The sequence below is a fragment of the Bos indicus x Bos taurus genome, chromosome 7 (genome assembly GCF_003369695.1).
Source record: "Bos indicus x Bos taurus breed Angus x Brahman F1 hybrid chromosome 7, Bos_hybrid_MaternalHap_v2.0, whole genome shotgun sequence".
Lineage (NCBI taxonomy): Eukaryota > Metazoa > Chordata > Mammalia > Artiodactyla > Bovidae > Bos > Bos indicus x Bos taurus.
Window position 1 is genome coordinate 10,378,572 of NC_040082.1, and position 14,552 is coordinate 10,393,123.

Below are 14,552 nucleotides of genomic sequence, written 5' to 3' on the forward strand. Positions count from 1 at the left end.
TGCAAATACAGTCTCTCTCAAAAGATCAAATGTAATGCCTTTCCCATCTTAACTAAGCCTTTAACACACACCGTGACCTTGACTTTCAGCTTGAGGTGCTATAACATAACTAGCACGACTTTCTTTTTCCTTCTTCACAATTTCAGGCATAGAAGATTCATTCTTACCATAGATCTTAGTACCTCAGCATATGATTCTTTTTCCCCTCTCCTTATTAAGTCAACAGCTTTCACTTTTCACTTAAAGAAAGTGCTTTACAGCTTCTCTTTGGCATATGCGAATTGTCGGCATCACTATTCTTGCACTTCGGGGCCATTTTTTTTTTTAACTTTACAATATTGTATTGGTTTTGCCATGTATCAACATGAATCTGCCACAGGTATACACGTGTTGCCCATCCTGAACCCACTTCCCTCCTCCCTTCCATACCATCCCTCTGGGTTATCCCAGCGCACCAGCCCCAAGTGTCCAGTATCGTGCATCGAACCTGGACTGGCGGCTCGTTTCATATATGATATTATACATGTTTCAATGCCATTCTCCCAAATTATCCCACCCTCTCCCTCTCCCAGAGTCCAAAAGACTGTTCTATACATCAGTGTCTCTTTTGTTGTCTCGTATACAGGGTTATTGTTACCATCTTTCTAAGTCAAATAAGAGTTACCTGAACATAGGGCTGTCAGAGCGATACCTCAGCAGTAGATCTGAGCGAAGATGGCTGCTGAGCACCTGACCAGAGAGCGATAGCAAGCGAGACAACGCGAGATTTCATCACGCTGCTCAAAACAGCTGTGCGATTTAAAACCTCGACAGTTCATTTCCGATATTTCCCACCTAATATTTTCAAACCATAGTTGACCCTGAGTAGCTGAAATTGCAGAAAATAAAACCGCGACAAGAGAGGACTACTGTACATGTGATTCCCACCCCCACTTTTGCTGGAAATTGTTAGGATATTCATTTGTGTTTACGAACGTTACTGTCATGAATTGATGTGGGTGTATTTTCATATATTGTGATGGATTAAATTGAGCCTTTGTGTCCAGAAATGCATGTCCTTCACATTTGGAAAACATTTTTGAATATGTCTTCAATTAATTCTTCCTTTCGATTTAATCTGTTCTTTCCCAATTTCCCATTAGTCCGATTTATTGAGTAATTGTCTTTTGCTACTGTTTTCTCTATTGTTTTCCTTTTCCCTATTCTCTCTCTTTTTTTTTTTAGGAGAACTTCCTCAATCTTTCTTTGGATTATTTTTTTATATAATTTACAAAATATTTTTCATGTTCTCAAATTATCCCTTTTTCTGTAACTTCTAGTTTCTGTTTAATGAATGCAGGATCTTTTTAAAATCTTCCTGGACAAATGTTTAATAGTATTTTAGCAGGAAGTTGTTTCCTATGTAGTCTATGATGTCTTCCAATTTTACTTTCTTACTTTATGCTTTGGTCTCTGTCAGTGTTAGAGATTTCTCTCAGATTCCTTGGTGATCTTGCATTTGTGCTCATATTTAAGATCATGGTACATGTGTCTTAATTTCTCTGCACAATAGGGGGTGTGCACAAATTGAAAAGACTGATTTAACATTGGAGGAGCTTTTCTTTAGTGGTTAGCACTCACATGGAAGAATCCACACATTACCTGACTATATGTCAGACAGCAAGGATTTTGTTAGCTGTGGTATAAGGGGGATTGAGGATTTAACACACAGGTTCCTTTCATTTCATTCTTTTGTATTATAAGACTGCCCTCAAAGTTTTATGATGTCTAGTAGGAAATTGACCCTTTGTTTTACTCTGCCTAGGAGTGGGACATGACTGAGCGATTTCACTTTCACTTTTCACTTTCAGGCATAGGAGAAGGCAATGGCACCCCACTCCAGTACTCTTGCCTGGAAAATCCCATGGACGGAGGAGCCTGGTAGGCTGCAGTCCACGGGGTCGCTAGGAGTAGGACACGACTGAGCGACTTCATTTTGATTTTTCACTTTCGTGCATTGGAGAGGGAAATGGCAACCCACTCCAGTGTTCTTGCCTGGAGAATCGCAGGGACAGGGAAGCCTGGTGGGCTGCCGTCTCTGGGGTTGCACAGAGCCGGACACGACTGAAGAGACTTAGCAGCAGCAGCAGCAGTAATTTTCAGTAATTTTTCTGCAATCTGTCTTCCACTATTTAATGTTATCAACATCTCTAATACTTTTTTTTTTTTCCTTCTGGATTTTTATTTGTGTTGACATTGGGAGGAAATAAGTGTAAATATGTGTATTCATTCCATCAGTTTCAAGTAGGGTCTTGAATTTTCAAAACAAATATTATGAAGAAAAATAAAAATAGCAGAAATTAAATATGAAAAACAAGGTAGAGGAATGGAAAAGGATATAAATATTAAGTTTAGCAAAAATAATCTTATTTTTAAATCAAATTATAAACTAACTTAGCTCTAAGAAGAGATACTTATTCCTACATTCATCAAGAAGTTAGGATATTCCAGTGATTCGAGATAGATAAAAAGAAGCAATCAGTCAGGGCAAGATAAATTCTAACAAAAATCATATTCACTATTTATAAGTGTTCATGAGAATTTTTTTGATGTGGATCTGTTTCTCAAATGATTACCAAAAAGAAATGCTGAAATATTCTCTAGATACTAGAAGGATTTGCAAAAGTGATAACCTGCTTGATTTTGAGTGTGTCTAATGCACTCAATATACCAGCAAATTTGGAAAACTCAGCAGTGGCCACAGGACTGGAAAAGGTCAGTTTTCATTACAATCCTAAAGAAAGGCAAAGCCAAAGAATGTTCAAACTGCTGCACAATTGCACTCATCTCGCACACTAGTAAAGTAATGCTCAAAATTCTCCAAGCCAGGCTTCAGCAATATGTGAACCGTGAACTTCCAGATGTTCAAGCTGGTTTTAGAAAAGGCAGAGGAACCAGAGATCAAATTGCCAACATCTGCTGGATCATCGAAAAAGCAAGAGAGTTCCAGAAAAATATCTATTTCTGCTCCATGCCAAAGCCTTTGACTGTGTTCAGTTCAGTTCAGTCACTCAGTCATGTCTGACTATTTGCAAACCCATAAATTGCAGCACCCCAGGCCTCCCTGTCCATCACCAACTCCAGGAGTTCACTCAAAGTCACGTCCATCAAGTCGGTGATGCCATCCAACCATCTCATCCTCTGTCACCCCCTTCTCCTCCTACCCTCAATCCCTCCCAGCATCAGAGTCTTTTCCAATGAGTCAACTCTTCGCATGAGGTGGCCAAAGTACTGGAGTTTCAGCTTTAGCATCATTCCATCCAAAGAAATCCCAGGGCTGATCTCCTTTAGAATGGACTGTTTGGATCTCCTTGCAGTCCAAGGGACTCTCAAGAGTCTTCTCCAACACCACAGTTCAAAAGCATCAGTTCATCGGTGCTCAGCTTTCTTCACAGTCCAATTCTCACGTCCATACACGACTACTGGGAAAACCATAGCCTTGACTAGACGGACCTTTGTTGGCAAAGTAATGTCTCTGCTTTTGAATATGCTATCTAGTTTGGTCATAACTTTCCCAAATAGGAAAAAGAGTACACCAAAGCTGTATATTGTTATCCTGCTTATTTAACTCATATGCAGAGTACATCATGAGAAATGCTGGGCTGGAAGAAGCACAATCTGGAATCAAGAATTCCAGGAGAAATATCAATAACCTCAGATATGCAGATGACACCACCGTTATGGCAGAAAGTGAAGAGGAACTCAAAAGTCTCTTGATGAAAGTGAAAGAGGAGAGTGAAAAAGTTGGCTTAAAGCTCAACATTCAGGAAACTAAGATCACGGCATCTGGTCCCACCACTTCATGGGAAATAGATGGGGAAACAGTGGAAACAGTGTCACACTTTATTTTGGGGGGCTCCAAAATCACTGCAGATGGTGATTGCAGCCATGACATTAAAAGACACTTACTCCTTGGAAGGAAAGTTATGACCAACCTAGATAGCATATTAAAAAGGAAAGACATTACTTTGCCAACAAAGGTCTGTCTAGTCAAGGCTATGGTTTTTCCAGTGATCACATATGCATGTGAGAGTTGGACTGTTAAGAAAGCTGAGCACTGAAGAATTGATGCTTTTGAACTGTGGTGTTGGAGAAGACTCTTGAGAGTCCTTTCGACTGCAAGGAGATCCAGCCAGTCCATCCTAAAGGAGATCAGTCCTGGGTGTTCATTGGAAGGACTGATGCTGGAGCTGAAACTCCAATACTTTGGCCACCTCATGCAAAGAGTTGATTCATTTGAAAAGACCCTGATGCTGGGAGGGATTGGGGGTAGGAGGAGAAGGGGATAACAGAGAATAAGATGGCTGGGTGGCATCACTGACTTGACGGACATGAGTTTAGGTAAACTCTGGGAGTTGGTGATGGACAGGGAGGCCTGGCGTACTGTGAACTGTACTTAAAAGCAAATGAAAATGAAAATCTGCCTGCACAAGCGTGTTTGTTTTTTTTTTTAAAGTCCAGTAGACCATTAAAATAATTCAATTTGGGATTTTCTACAAATATTTATTCACATATATATTTTCAATAACTAATATGTAAATAATATATCAGCAAGATATGGACCTTACAATATTCAATTTTGTACATTTAAGAGAAAGATCACTCTGCATGTCACTCTTCATGAGCCATATTACTATGTATATGCTTGCATATTCAGTCATGTCCAACTCTTCGTGACCCCTTGGACTGTAGCCCGTTAGGCTCCTCTGTCAATGGGATTTTTTAGGCTAAAATACTGGGGTGAATTGCCGTTTCTTCCTTCAGGGGATCTTCCTGACCCAGGGATTGAACCCGTGTCTCCTGTATTTCCTGCATTGCAGGTGAATTCTTTGTCCACTGAACCCCTGGGGAAGCCCATATTAGTATATTACTACAGAATAAGTAAACAACGAGAGTTCACTTTTTTGGAAGGCTATATATTAATTCAGGAAAGGTAATTTTTAACAATTTTAGTTCATTTTTCTCTAATAATGATATATATTTTAACTTCACATTTTAATTAAAGTCAGTAATGAGAACCTGATTCTTAATTAAATTATCCTTATTTCTAATATAATTAGATTCTAACTCTGTATAATAAAACTGTTTTCATTCTTCACTTCATAATATACTTTTTCCCCCCTCAGACAAGTGAGTACTGTCACTGTATAAAAAGTAAAGGGAAATCATCTTACTGATTTAAATTGTTAATCATATATATATATATATACACACACACATACACACATATATGTATATACACATAACATACTACACATGTACATATATATGTATATGCACACATGTACATATATATGTATATATACATATGTATGTGTATATGTATATGTAAGAAATCATCTTACTGATTTAAAATTCTTAATCATATATATATGTATATACTAATAAAATATGCACACACATCCATATATATATATGTGTGTGTATATATATATATATGTATAAACAAACATAACCCACCTAAACTAGTAATTGAATTCAGAAACATCTGTCTTACCATTTCCATTTAGAGGAATATATTTTCATGACCTAATAAAAAAAGAAAATAATTTTTGGTAGAATACTGTTCTTAAACTAGTATGCTAAATGGAAAATTTTTCTTTTTTTCCCCTAACAGAGCCAACATATGTACATATATACATACATACACGCGGACATTACTTTGCCAACAAAGGCCCGTCTATACAAGGCTATGGTTTTTCCAGTGGTCATGTATGGATGTGAGAGTTGGACTGTGAAGAAAGCTGAGCGCCAAAGAATTGATGCTTTTGAACTCTGGTGTTGGAGAAGACTCTTTAGAGTCCCTCGACTGCAAGGAGATCCAAACCGTCCATTCTGAAGGAGATCAGCCCTGGGATTTCTTTGGAAGGAATGATGCTAAAGCTGAAACTCCAGTACTTTGGCCACCTCATGTGAAGAGTTGACTCATTGGAAAAGACTCTGATGCTGGGAGGGATTGGGGGCAGGAGGAGAAGCGGTTGACAGAGGATGAGATGGCTGGATGGCATCACTGACTCGATGGACGTGAGTCTCAGTGAACTCCGGGAGTTGGTGATAGACAGGGAGGCCTGGCGTGCTGCGATTCATGGGGTTACAAAAAATTGGACACGACTGAGCGGCTGAACTGAACTGATATATATATATATATATATATATATATATATATATATGCATATTTTGCCAAATACCCACAAACTGGTTTCCCTGGTAGCTTAGATGGTAAAGAATCCACCTCAGTGCAGGAGACCTGGATTTGATTCCTGGGTTGGGAAGATCCCCTGAGGAAGTCATGGCAACACACTCCAGTATTCTTGCCTGGAGAATCCCCATAGACGGGGGAGACTGGCAGGCTACAGTTAATGGTGTTGCAAAGAGTTGGACACAACCCGCAAATAACTCTTAAGACTTCTTTCTCTTTTACTGTTTATTCCAGCTTTACAGATATCCCCTAGATACTCTTCACTAGGAATTGGTCTCTTAATTCTTGGTATTTCTACATATGAATTGCTGCTTATTTCTGTTAAATATTCTCTTATCCAGGAATCTCTGAGTCAAGTCAATAAAAAGGGGCTAAATTTGTGTAAGGGCTATAGGAAATGTTGCCCCTTGCAAGGGCCTAAAATCTCCGGAAATAAATGTACTAGACTGATTTTATGAGAGTTAAATTAGGAAGTAAGTAGTGTGGACTAGAGCATAAATTACAGGGTCACATTAGAAGTAACTTTAAATAACTTTAATATGATTCACGTATCTGAATGAAAATTAAGTTATTGAGAGATTCAAAGGGCTTGGTCAGTGAACAAAGCATAAGAGTCTGTGTCACTGCTCCCAGCACTGTGCAGAGGAGTAGAAGTGTATGGGTCTTTGCAGCTAATATGGGTTTAACTGAGGGCATTTGGTGGTTGTATACCAGGTGGTACTAGTGGAAAAGAATTCACCTGCCAGTGCAGGATATGCATGAGTCATGGGTTCGATCCCTGGGTCAAGAAGACCCCCTGGAGAAGGAAATGGCAACCCATTCTAGTATTTTTGTCTGGAAAATTCCATGAATGGAGGAGCCTGGTGGGCTACCTTGCATGGGATCACAAGAGTCAGACATGGCTGAGTGAGCACACACACATCTTAGTCTACATTAAGATTACTCCACTAAATCCTTTTATTCTGATTCTTTGTTCACTGCATCATCAGCTGCAGGGGAAATAAATTAAAGTCAAAATAGTTTTCGGCCTTATAAAGACAAAATGGAGGGAAACAGTGTTTCACATAAGAGAAAATTTGAGTGATAGGCTTCAGGGACATCCAGATCCAGTGGACTGAACTTTAATTGGCTCCACACTATGTGGCAGCAGGAACACTAACTTGCGTTTGGTCATTTAAATACTGAATGGAATGGCTGAGGTCATTTTGCTTTCCCACATTTCTACCAGCAATCCCAAGGCTTATTCTCATTTGGCTAACTTGTCCACCTGTCCATCCTTGAACACCATGGCTAAAGCTGGGGGTAGACAGAGAAGTGTAAAATGCACATTTGTTCTAGTACAGTGTATTCTTCATGAGATGAGTGATCTTACCTATCTTAGTACATCATTGTATTCCCACTATCATGAAACACTGTTTGTCATAGTATAGGTACTCCATAAATGTTATTATAAAGGATAAAAAAAAGGTTAAAAATTGTTCAAGCCTAGGTCAGGGACTCAATCCTGGATCTGCAGAATAAGATTGGTTATTCTTATAGTGGAATGAGAAATGGTAGGGTGTTTTCAAGGATTCAAAAAAATTGTTGTGGATAGTGGAATTATTCCAGGCTTCACAGAAATGATGTAACAAATGTCTTCCAAAGGAAGAAAACCGCTTAGAGATGGTCTGATGCAGAGAGAATGCACAGATCATTGAAAACAGAATATGTCCATCGATTCTATTTTTTAAAAGTCTTTCATGAAAATGCCAAATTAGGCATTTCATTTTTTCTTTTATATTATTATTTTCTTATTTTTTCATATGGGTTTATCTTGAATCAGTTTCCCAATAATGGGATCACTTGTGAATAGATTAATTTCAAGTATCTAGCATACATGTATATCTCTTCTATGACATTTGAGACACTGATGCTGGACCTACAATAATGAATAGGTAAAGACTAAATTCACTAAATACATTATAATGTAGTGTAAATCATAAAAAAAGGAGATAACTTAAGAAAGTTAAGCTCAATATGAGTTACCAAGAATTGCAGCAAAATTTTAAAATGTTTTATTAACTCTAAAGATAAAACTATCTTTGTGACCAGCTTCTCCCTTTGTTTTAAGCTTAAGTAGATTGGCTCAAGAAAAGAAAAATAAGAAAACTGATTTTATCATAATTATTTAAGAAAACATGTGTATTTATATAAATATTACAGTAAATATAATTGTAGAATAGAAAAATTGTGCATATTTAAAAAATCTACATCTGAACATGATATTTGTAAAGTATAATCCTGGTGTCAGTCTACCCTCCAATATGATAGGATTTGGAGGTGGTGCCTTTGGGAGGTAATTAGGTTTAGATGACATCATGAGCTAGTGCCAGTATGATGAGGTTCTGGTATTCTTAGAAGAGAGAGATACAAAGCTCTCTTTTTCTAGATGCACACACAAAGGTTATGTGAATACACAGTGAGGTAGCTGCTACCTGCAGTCCGGAAAGAGGACCCCCACAAGCCCTCTTTCTGCAAGCCCCTTGGTCTGGAACTTCCCAGACTCAAGAACTGTGATAAATAAATGTCTGCTGTTTAAGCTACCCAGTTTATGGTATTTTATTATAGTAGCCAAGTTGATTAAGATACTCACCAAATGGATACAAGGACTATACAATTCTGATTGTTATGAGCATCCATTTGTGACCATAAAAGAAATCAGTACCATGATAAAATCAATATATAAAAGAGGTAAAATTGAATAACAGGCCACATGAGGCAGAACCAAACCTCACCATCTGATAACCAGAAACGGTTAGCAGGCAAATGAATAAGACAGTCAGACACCTTGTCCAGCCCAGGGGATCCCCTGATAAATGCAGGTAAAGCAGAAGAGAAATCATGCAAGTAACCTTCAGAATCATGAGACACAGCAAATTATTTTTATTTTAAATCAGCCATTTTAATGGTAAACTCAGTTCAGTTCAGTCACTCAGTCGTGTCCGACTCTTTGTGACCCCATGAATTGCAGCACACCAGGCCTCCCTGTCCATCACCAACTCCCGGAGTTCATTCAAACTCATGTCCATCGAGTCGGTGGTGCCATCCAGCCATCTCATCCTCTGTCGTTCCCTTCTCCTCCTGCCCCCAATCCCTCCCAACATCAGCATCTTTTCCAATGAGTCAACTCTTCGCATGAGGTGGCCAAAGTACTGGAGTTTCAGCTTCAGCATTATTCCTTCCAAAGAAATCCCAGGGCTGATCTTCTTCAGAATGGACTGGTTGGATCTCCTTGCAGTCCAAGGGACTCTCAAGAATCTTCTCCAACACCACAGTTCAAAAGCATCAATTCTTCTGTGCTCAGCTTTCTTCACAGTCCAACTCTCACATCTATACATGACTACTGGAAAAACCATAGCCTTGACTAGACTTTGTTGGCAAAGTAATGTCTCTGCTTTTCAATATACTATCTAGGTTGGTCATAACTTTCCTTCCAAGGAATAAGCGTCTTTTAATTTCATGGCCAGCTATACAACTGCTAATACTTGAAACAAAGATACTAAACACAATATAACAACAACTCAAAAGAAGATATGACATTTGTGAACTTAATGGACTTACATATACATCTGCATATGAACAATTTAGTTAGGTGTTAATGCATGAAGAATTTTACATAAATAACATATTTTAAAACACTACTTTATTAATATATATCACATTTATTTTAAATTTAACTCATAAAACAAGTAAAAACAAAAAGAATGATAAATACAAGATAACTGGGTCTAAAATATACTTTTTTAAAATAAAATTTATAAATCAACTTTTTTACTAAAGCACACTCTACTTCCAAAGGTGTACAGTGTAAGAACTTAATATATATTGCAGCTATTTTTAACAGTGCTAATCAATCTTTTGTTCTTAAGAGACCCTAAGATAAGTATAAACTCTATTTACCTTCATTTATTCTTTTCCTATCCTATGTAGTTGATGTTATTTTAAATAACTAAATATAATGCAATCAGTTTTTGTATAACCTTACATATATATTCCTAAAAATTACCGGCTATCTAAAGTTGAGAAATAAAATACTCTGGATTTACAGATAAGAAAATAAAAACAATAAAAATGGTAGCATAGTTTTATATATGTTAAATCCTTGTATGTGTATATGTGTGTGTGCTCAGTAGTATCCACTCTTTGTAACCCTACAGACTATAGCCTGCCAGACTCCTCTGTCTATGGGATTTCCCAGGCAAGAAATACTGGAGTGGGTTGCCATTTCCTTCTCTAAGGGATCTTCCCAACCCAGGGATCAAACCTGCACCCGCTGCATTACAGGCAGATTTTTTACCATTGCATCACCTGGGAAGCCCTTGTTAAATTCTTAAGAATTACATAGACACTGTAATAAATATGTTGCTTTACCTTGAAAAAGAACTGAAATTTAGTTCTGAAAATGGGCATCAGAAGAGATAAAACTTCCTGATTAGGAAGTGTTGAAAGTAGAGTTATCTGAAATCAGGACAAATGTTGTAACACTGGATGTGGATGGATGAAGCTCATAACACATAAGGTGAACTGAAATATTTAGTAGATGTGTGTATTTTTATGTATTTCTGTGCTGTGGGGTTGAGTTTTTGCAGTTTTCTGTGTTCACCTCATGTTTCTCTTGAAGAAAATTATAAGCAAAAATAAAATTCATTCTATGCTTAAATTGTTCCCATTATATCAATTGCAATGAAACAAATTCCATTTTTAAGACAAGCATTATAGCAGAACTGAGTGTACCTTAAATTACTCATCTCTTGAAACCCATTCTCTTAATTCGTTTACTGAGTTTAGACAAAAACTTCCTTTCTTGTTTCTTTGACCGATTATTTTCAATGTTGAGCTTCAGAAGCCACACTTTAGAGTAGATTTATAAAACCAATGTGAATCCTTCAAATTAATGGAAAGTTTCTAAGACAACTATCCTGCTCTTTCAGACTACTTCAGATCATATACTTTTAATTTATTAGCCAGGGAGCAAACTTGGAAATGAACAAGACAAAGTTTTATTTACTTGGAAGTTTTTGTTGGAACTAACCGTCCAGGGCCCTTTCACTCTGTGGAAATACGAACCACAAGATGCTAAAAGGGTCCTTTGCTAACATATTTGTTTACTTCCAAATATTAACTTTTGTCAGTGTCCCAGACTTATTCTCTGAATGATAGATTTGTGATATTTCAAACTTATCTATTAAAATAAAGGAACCCAGGCAAAAACTGGCAGGTTTCAATACTTCACTATCAGATGAGTGGAGAGAAGTGATTAAAAGAGGTCTTGAAAAAGCAAAATGATAGGATACTGAAGAGGAACTCCCCAGATGAGTAGGTGCCCAATATGCACTGGAGATCAGTGGAGAAATAACTCCAGAAAGAATGAAGGGATGGACCCAAAGCAAAAACAATACCCAGCTATGGATGTGACTGGTGATAGAAGCAAGGTCTAATGCTATAAAGAGCAATATTACATAGAAACCTGGAATGTTAGGTCCATGAATCAAGGCAAATTGGAAGTCGTCAAACAGGAGATGGCAAGAGTGAACGTCGACATTCTAGGAATCAGCGAACTAAAATGGACAAGAATGGGTGAATTTAACTCAGATGACTATTATATCTACTACTGTAGGCAAGAATACCTTAGAAGAAATAGCCATCGTAGTCATCAAAACCATCCAAAATGCAGTACTTGGACGCAATCTCAAAAACGATAGAATGATCTCTGTTCGTTTTCAAGACAAACCATTCAATATCAGAGTAATCCAACTCTATGTCTCAACCAGGATTGCTGAAGAAATTGAAGTTGAATGATTCTATGAAGACCTAAAAGAACTTTTAGAACTAACACCCAAAATATATGTCCTTTTCATTATAGGCGACTGGAATGCAAAAGTAGGAAGTCAAGAAACACCTGGAGTAACAGGCAAATTTGGCCTTGGAATAAGGAATGAAGCAGGGCAAATGCTAATAAGAGTTTTGCCAAGAGAACGCACCGGTCATAACAAACACCTTCTTCCAACAACACAAGAGAAGACTCTATACATGGACATCACCAGATGGTCAACACCAAAATCAGATTGATTATATTCTTTGCAGCCAAAGATGGAGAAGCTCTATACAGGCAGCAAGAACAAGACTGGGAGCTGACTGTGGTTCAGATCATGAACTCCTTATTGCCAAATTCAGACTTATATTGAAGAAAGTAGGGAAAACCACTAAACCATTCAGTTATGACCTAAATCAAATCCCTTATGATTATACAGTGAAAGTGAGAAATAGATTTAAGGGCCTAGATCTGATAGATAGAGTGCCTGATGAACTATGGACTGAGGTTCATGACACTGTACAGGAGACAGGGAGCAAGACCATCTCCATAGAAAAGAAATGCAAAAAAGCAAAATGGCTGTCTAGGGAGGCCTTACAAATAGCTGTGAAAAGAAAAGAAGCAAAAAGCAAAGGAGAAAAGGAAAGATATAAGCATCTGAATGCAGAGTTCCAAAGAATAGCAAGGAGAGATAAGAAAGCCTTCTTCAGTGATCAATGCAAAGAAATAGAGGAAACAACAGAATGGGAAAGACTAGAGATATCTTCAAGAAAATTAGAGATACCAAGGGAACATTTCATGCAAAGATGGCTCAATAAAGGGCAGAAATGGTATGGGCCTAACAGAAGCAGAAGATATTAAGAAGAGGTGGCAAGAATACACAGAAGAACTGTACAAAAAAGATCTTCATGACCCAGATAATCATGATGGTGTGATCAATCACCTAGAGCCAGACATCCTGGAATGTGAAGTCAAGTGGGCCTTAGAAAGCATCATTACAAACAAAGCTAGTGGAGGTGATGGAGTTCCAGTTGAGCTATTTCAAATCCTGAAAGATGATGCTGTGAAAGTGCTGCACTCAATATGCCAGCTAATTTGAAAAACTCAGCAGTGGCCACAAGACTGGAAAAGGTCAGTTTTCATTCCAATCCCAAAGAAAGGCAATGCCAAAGAATGCTCAAACTACTGCACAGTTGCACTCATCTCACACGCTAGTAAAGTAATGCTCAAAATTCTCCAAGCCAGGCTTCAGCAATATGTGAACCGTCAAATTCCTGATGGTCAAGCTGGTTTTAGAAAAGGCAGAGGAACCAGAGATCAAATTGCCAACATCTGCTGGATCATCAGAAAAAAAAAGAGAGTTCCAGAAAAAGATCTATTTCTGCTTCACTGACTATGCCAAAGCCTTTGACTGTGTGGATCACAATAAACTGTGGAAAATTCTGAAAGAGATGGGTATTCCAGACCACCTGACCTGCCTCTTGAGAAATTTGTATGCAGGTCAGGAAGCAACAGTTAGAACTGGACATGGAACAACAGACTGGTTCCAAATAGGAAAAGGAGTACGTCAAGGCTGTATATTGTCACCCTGCTTATTTAACTTATATGCAGAGTACATCATGAGAAATGCTAGGCTGGAAAAAGCACAAGCTGGAATCAAGATTGCCGGGAGAAATATCAATAACCTCAGATATGCAGATGATATCACCCTTTTGGCAGAAAGTGAAGAGGAACTCAAAAGCCTCTTGATGAAAGTGAAAGTGGAGAGTGAAAAAGTTGGCTTAAAGCTCAACAGAAAACGAAGATCATGGCGTCTGGTCCCATCACTTCATGGGAAACAGATGGGGAAACAGCGGAACAGTTGCTGACTTTATTTTTGGGGCTCCAAAATCACTGCAGATGGTGACTGCAGCCATGAAATTAAAAGACGCTTACTCCTTGGAAGGAAAGTTTTGACCAACCTAGACAGCATATTCAAAAGCAGAGACACTACTTTTCCAACAAAGGTCCATCTAGTCAAGACTATGGTTTTTCCAGTGGTCATGTATGGATGTGACAGTTGGACTGTGAAGAAGGCTGAGCACCAAAGAATTGATGCTTTTGAACTGTGATGTTGGAGAAGACTCTTGAGAGTCCCATGGACTGCAAGGAGATCCAACCAGTCCATCCTAAAGGAGATCAGTCCTGGGTGTTCTTTGGAAGGACTGATGCTAAAGCTGAAACTCTAGTAGTTTGGCCACCTCATGCGAAGAGTTGACTCATTGGAAAAGACTCTGATGCTGGGAGGGATTGGAGGCAGGAGGAGAAGGGGACAACAGAGGATGAGATGGCTGGATGGCATCACCGACTTGACGGACGTAAGTTTGAGTGAACTCTGGGAGTTGGTGATGGACAGGGAGGCCTGGTGTGCTGCAATTCATGGGGTCGCAAAGAGTCAGACACGACTGAGCTATTGTACTAAAC